Source organism: Nicotiana sylvestris, chromosome 1, assembly GCF_000393655.2.
Source record: "Nicotiana sylvestris chromosome 1, ASM39365v2, whole genome shotgun sequence".
Lineage (NCBI taxonomy): Eukaryota > Viridiplantae > Streptophyta > Magnoliopsida > Solanales > Solanaceae > Nicotiana > Nicotiana sylvestris.
The window spans coordinates 124943564-124951341 of NC_091057.1; positions in this window are offsets into that span (position 1 = coordinate 124943564).

Here is a 7778-nt window from a genome sequence, read left to right on the forward strand (position 1 = left end):
AAAGGTCAGCACAAAGGAACACTCATCAAAATACCACCAAGCCAATTCACAACCCCAAAGGTCCAGGTATCCCTGTTAAAATATTCAACGCTAGCACGGGTAAGTATCTTGATACTAAATATCTGCAATACAAATCGAAGTATTTGAAAGATTCCCCTACTTCAATGGATACAAAAATTGAAAAAACAAATTTTGTAAACTCCCTGATGAAAAATCCGGCAACCATGGCCAAAACCACCACCCCTCTTCTTATTAAAAATATTTGTAATATTCTTGAAAATGAGCACATGGTTTCAGAAGTAACCACTAATGAAACAATCAAAAATAATAAAATTTTTCTTAATAATCAAAAGACCCACGCAGAGGCACAAATGTCCAACACAAATGAGGATTGTGCCATGTTGGATATTAACGTGTCCAACTCAACAAAAAGAGAAAATAATCTCATGCATGAATTAAGGGGAAATGACTTTAGTACCCCTTCTACTAATACAACTTCCACTACCCCAAATATTAATAAAACAATACCTTTTGGTAATTATACTACCTTAATCAAAATTTCGGACAAAATTCTTGCGTTAGGATCACATAATCTCCCCCTCCCTGAGCATGTAAGACAAATGGCAAAAAAAGATGGCCAAAGCTTACATTTGTCCAACCAAAACAACCAAGCAATGGATACTACTCCTATAGAGGAAATACCTATAAACCATGGCGTTGGGCAACCAAAAGCCATGCAAGCGGAACACCAAATCATTACTCTACCACCCAATCCCTCTCAAACTTCCCCTAGCCCCTCTCACACGCCTAAGTTAGTAACGTTAGATATCCCCATCCCCTCTTAAAATGCCCAGAATTCCTTCATCCATAAGGAAACGTCCCATATTGATACAAATTCTAAGGCAACACAGAGCAATTGCCATGGAGAACCTTCCACCCTTCCCACCACAAGCAGAAAATCCTTAGATAATCTACGTCCAACCACCACAAGCACAAGACTATCAACCAGTATCATGGATGGAAATGGGATTAATGGGCCATGCAATATAATTCAATCTGCAAATCAACGGCCAGGACTCAATTGTGATACTTCACAACACCCAGTACCTGGCTCAACTAGTAGCGAAGGGAATAAGACTAGCTATGAACAATTACCTCAACCAAGTTTGGCTTAACAACATTCTACAACCCCTAGCTGCCTCAGTGAACCCTCAACTAGTGCATGCAATGAGAAATCATTGGAACTTACCCCCTCACTTCATCCCCATATATCCTCAAAATGCTCTTTTGGACATGCCATTCTTTCCCCCAAAATCACTAACCCAACTCAACCCTATCTTCATGCCTTCGGAGAACCCTCCATCAGTCCAAGAGCAATACATTCCTCAACCACCCCAACAACCTCCATCGCCACCTCACCAACAAGCCCAAAATGAAGAACCAGTAGAGGCAGAAATGGAGGAGGAGGAGGAACCACTCAATATAATTTTAGAACGAATCCTAGAGTTCTCAAGCCTAAACGGGGTAAATGTATTTGTCTTTTCGGAGATGCAGGAGAAGAGGCATGTACTCAACTGCCCATTAGCATTATACAAATGCTCGATGGACATCAGGCCACCCCAGGATCCAACGGTGGGGAACATGGCCATGATATTAGTACCAGCTTTAAGAAGGAACCCTATTCTGGGGATTGTGAGGGAAAATGGGGAGCCACTAAACCAAAACCTTAGTATTTCCATGAATCGTCCCACAAATATCATTATTTGGAATATAAGAGGTGGGAATAATGAAAACTTTAGGCGGAATTTTAGAGAGATGGTCGATACCCATAGACCTTGCATGGTAGCATTACTGGAAACAAGAATAGGAAGTCATGTGGAATTGCTCAATGAATTTGGCTTCACAGAAATGATAGAAGTTCCATCAGATGGCCAAGCAGAAAGTATAATGCTTCTATACAACCATGAGATGGTGACTGTCCAAAACTTCGTTCGTAGGAATCAGGAAATCCATGCAACGATTGAGGTATTACCTATACGTAAACAGTGGCTCTTTAGTACTATTTATGCTAGCACTATTTTATATAATAGAAATGTTATGTGGGATAACTTAGAGCAAATTAGTAGAAACCATATAGGACCTTGGATGGTGGAAGGGGATTTCAATGATGTATTTTCTACTAGTGATAAGTTTGGTGGTAGACCTATAAAAGATTCACGGGCAAAATTTCTTTGGTAAAAAATTAATAGCTGCAATCTCGTTGATCTTGGTTTCAAGAGTTGCAAGTTTACTTGGTCCAATCATAGACATAAAAAAGGGATTAATAATGGAAAGGTTAGATAAGGTTTTTCGAAATGATAAATGGATTAAATTATTCCCTAATAGCTCTATAATCCATTTACCTAAGACTTATTCGGATCAAAACCCCATATTAGTTGAACTAATTCCTAAAAATCGACTCCTCCACAAATAACCCTTTAGACTAGAAACATATTGGTGTAATCATCCGGAATTTCAACCCCTAGTAGAAAAAATGTGGTGTGACCCTAATTACCTTAGGAACTGCCAAAATTTTGTTCAATGCGTAAAAAAAATGGAAAGCTAGTACGTTTGGGGACTTGTTGGGAAAAAACGTAAGCTATTGGCTCGACTAAATGGTATTCAAACATTGAGTCCATTATGCAACCAGTAGCTTCCTTCAAAATATGGAAAAAAGAATTAAAAAGTTCTTACAATGATCTTCTCTTAATTGAAGACGATTACTGGAAGATTAGATCTAGGATCATGTGGCTAAACGAGGGTGACTCCAACACGAAATATTTTTACATTTGTGCCACAAATAGAAGGAGACGTAATAAAATAATTTTTTTAAGGATGAGGTTGGTAATTGGATCAATGATCTGCTTCTTATTATGTCTTATGTTAACAATTATTTTAAGGATCTTTTTACCTCCTCCCATGTAATAACTAGTAGGAAAAATCCCCTAAACCCTAGTTCAAATGTTGGCCAAGTGGATCTTACTACACTAGCTGGACCCTTGCAAGAAATTGAAATCAAGAGAGCTATTTTTTTCTTTCAAGCCTTTTAAAGCCCCGGGTCCGGATGGACTTCATCCTTTCTTTTACCAAAAGTATTGGAATATCATAGGTCCTTCTGTGGTGAAGCTTTGTAAAGATATATTCGACAGCCAAGTAATTCCCCCTATTATTAACAATACCTACCTATGCCTAATACCCAAAATACCTAACACTAATAACATTAGAAATTTTAGGCCAATTGGTTTGTGTAATACAATTTATAAATAGTGACAAAGAAACTAGCAAATAGGTTAAAGCCTTTTCTAAATAACCTTATTAGTCCTTTCCAAGCTAACTTTGTGAAAAATAGAAGAGCCTCCGATAATGCTGTTATTATCCAAGAAATTGTCTCAAACTTAAAAAATTAAAGGGAAAACAAGGCCAAATGCTGCTAAAAATCGATTTGGAGAAAGCATTTGATCGTATTGAATGATCGTTTATACACTATACTCTTCAGTACTTTAAATTTCCTCCTAAGTTCTCAAAACTCGTGTTAAATTGTATTACAACTAGCTCAATATATGTCCTAATAAATGGCTCTGTGACAAACTCTTTTGAGCCAACTAGGGGAATTAGACAAGGGGATCCCATCTCGCCATATATCTTTATACTTTGTCTTGAAATGCTTTCAAGATATATTCATTATCAGGTAGATTAATGAAATGGGATCCAAAATAACTACTAACAGGAAGAGTCCAAAATTTTCCCACCTGTTCTTTGTAGATGATCTCACTTTGATGGCTAAAGACAATAAGAAATCGTGTTACTCCATCAAAGAAGGTCTTGACTATTTTAGTAAAATTTCTGGGCAAAAAATTAATCTAGCTAAATCCAAAATTTTGTTTTCAAAAAATTGTCCTGAACCTGACATAAAAGACATTACAAATATACTAGGTATTAGGAAAAGTGAGTTTTTTGGTACCTACTTAGGATTCCCTATATTAAATAACACTCCTAGGCCAAGAGATTACCAATTCATAATTGATAAGATGAGATCCCAGCTAGCTGCTTGGAAGATGAATTTTCTAAATATTGCCGGCCGAACTACACTGGCACACTCTTGTTTAAATTCTATTCCTAACCACTATATGCAATATAACTTGCTACCAAAAAAGATTCTCAAAAACATTGACAAGGTACAAAGGGATTTCATCTGGGGTTCTACCAATGAAAAGAAAAAATTATACCTAATAAATTGGTCCACCATATGCCAACCAAAACCTAGTGATGGTCTAGGAATACATAGTGCCACTTCAAAGAACCACTGCATATTGGCTAGTATGGTTTGGAGAATGCTCACAAATCTCACATCTCCTTGGGCTACTCTTATAATCTCCACATATGCTTCTAATAATGGTATTAACAAAAACTCCTTTATTTGGAAAAGCATCAAAAAGGGTTGGGAGTTATGCAGTAAGGGAATCACTTGGTCACCCCATATCATCTCTAACATAAAAATTTGGGAAGCTAATTGGATCCCTGGGATAGAAAACCTTAGAGCTACTGTGGAAGGCCCTCTTCAAAAAAGTGAACAAGCTATTAAACTAAAGGAGTTACTAATTGGAAAAAATGAGATTTTGATAATCTTTCTCTTGAAATCCCAAATCACATTAAGGACATTATTAAAAAAAGTTAGAGTTCAGAGAAAAGGTCCAAAGAGTGACATCCATATATGGTCACTAACTACCAAAGAGTTTTTCACTACTAAAACTTGCTTTAAGTTACTTGAATCTTCTTATATTAACTATCAATATTTCCAATGGATTTGGAAGCTAAATTGTCCCAATAAAATAAAATATTTTTTGTGGCAATGTCTCCATAACAGGATTCCATGTAGACAATATCTGGCAAAAATTGGTTTGAACATAGATTCAATGTGTCCGGTTTGTAGAAATAATGAGGAAGAACACATTTTTATAAATTGTAAGGCTATTAAGCCTTTTTGGGAAAGGATTGGTTGACATCACTACTACAAAGATTCAGGTGATCACTGGCTAATCCAACTGAAAATTTTTAAATACACTATGACTAACAATCTCATAAATTGGGACAGTCTATTACCTTTCATAATTTGGTATACATGGACAAATAAGAATAATAACAATCATAAAAGCATCTCCTCCCCAATCAATGGTAATTTTATCTTTAAAAGGCTACTGAATATAAACTCCTTACTGAAAAAAGCATCTTCACTCCCCCTAAAATTCCTATTAATGTTGCTTGGCACAAGCCACAAAAGGGTTGGGTTAAACTTAATATAGATGCTAGCTATAACACTGTTACGCAAAAAAGTTGTTTGGGAGGCACTTTCAGAAATTCTAAAGGACACTGGATTGTGGGGTTTGGAAAGTCGTCATATGCAAGTGGATCACTAGAAGCTGAGCTTAAAGCTATGCTAGAAGGGCTCAAAATGGCGAAGGAATAAAACCTATACCCGCTTGAAATAAAATCAGATTCTGTGGAGACTATACAATCGATCTTTCAAGGAAATATGCTTTATGATGATATTGTTAATGCATGCAGGTGGTTAATGCACCAGCAGAAGGAGATAATCCTCCGGCACACATTCAGGCAGGGGAATAATGCAGCTCATCACATGGCAAAAAAGGCAAAGGAGGAACGTGAACGAATGAAGATTTTTGTTGAAGCTCCCTCTTATGTTAAATGTTTTGTGGAAAAAGACTTATTAGAACAATGTATTTTTGTTAAACTACTTTCTTATGATGCTTGCAACACTTTGGCAAGCCTAGGTAATGAAAGTGTCCTTAGAGACACCAAATATGGGAACAATGTATTTAATCCTCCTTAAGTATTAATATATACATTTCCTGTTTGCTCAAAAAAAAAAAAAGATATAGGGAGCTGTCATTTGTTGCAAGAGAAAAAAATTAATGACAACTCAAATAAATCATCTTCTATTATTTCATTATTATTGCTTTGTATTATTTTAATTTAACTCTTGATATTATATCATCATCAATTGTGTTTTATTTTCTGATTGCCTTAACCACCAATACTCTTTTTATTGAAACAAATTTATGTATCCTAAGAGTTTTTCCAACTTAAATTTTCTTTTAACTAATATGATGAATTTAGAAAGGAATGGGATAGAATTATTTTGTTAATTAGTTAAGTCAAAAACTTAATTATTTGTTCTCAACATTAAAGAAAATAATTTATTTCTTATTGATTCAAATTCTTAATATTAGTTCACCCAAAATTTAATATTTAACTGTAATTATAATTTTATTTACTGTAAATTCTGTTTTAAGGGATAAAAAATCGATATGATATTTAGATTTTGGATATTTGTATTTGCAAAATTATTAATGTTACCAAATACTTTTCTAGTCTCTCTCTCTCTCTCTTATATTTTTAAATATTATCTTAGTCATTTATCTTAATTATTAAGTGTAATTTTTAAAGATATTATACATAAGAAAAATTACTAAAAAGAAAAATATTGTTTGGAGAGAAAATTAGTTCAAATATAATATGAACTATTTTAGTTCACATATAATAACATGAAAGGAATTATAATTATGTTACATTATTCAAAGAAAAAATAATTTATTTAAGATAATTAAAATACTAATTGGCTTTAAAGTCCAATATAAAGATTTAACAAACAAACAAAAAAAAATTAGGTGCAAGACAGGGATAACTTTTAAAGTATATTTCCAATAATACCAACGATGGATGATATTATGAATTACACCTGTCGGGAGTGTGTTACTTTTCAAAGCTTACCTTTAACCTATATTTTTACATATAACTTTGCACATTTTATCCATGATAATTTTTTTGGTATATATATATATATATATATATATATATATATATATAAGACTAAATGTGGGAAAGTTATATTACTTATTTGAAGTCCTAAAAATCTTTTAAATATTAGGCATAAAAGTTGCACGATCTATTAATTACTTTAATTTCGTTAAAACACGTTAGTTTTATCTTTTTTTCATAGAAACTACATCCACTAAAATTAATATGAAAATAATTATAATTACATTATATATGTATGGAGTTTAAACAAGGAAATAATTTATATATGATAAAATACCAATTGATATTTAAGTCCTGAAATTTAAGACTTCTCACCTACCTCAAATAAGGAAAGATTTACTAATCAAAATTTTAGTCAATTTTAAATATTAGGAAATTAATTAAATGACTATTTTATCCAATGTGAATCTATTTTTAAAGGGTAAAAATTGCAAACAATATTTCTCTAAGTGGTTTCGTGCTTTTAATATTAAGTATAGATAGATTTATTATCAATCTTAAGTTGTTATTTTTAGCTTTTAATCACTATAGAGTACGTGTGTTGCACGTGTACATCTCGATCGACATTAAAATAAATGCAACATTATATTCATTTTGAGAAAAATGAGTTTATTACATTGACAAATTGTATTAAAAATTGATATCATCTCAACCTGCAAAGATGAATATATTGTTTATTTCTTATATAGTAGTTCTAATTATAGATATTTATAGTACACGATAATAATATGTTAAGGTTATTGCATCTTATCTAATATCTTTTAGACTATGTTTATGATCTAAATATACTTTCAACTTTGCAATAAGACTATTGAAAATATTGCTCGAATTTTTGTTCGCGGTAGAAAGTTTAACCTCAATTCCCAGATTATATTCAGACAGATCCATATTATAAATCTTCG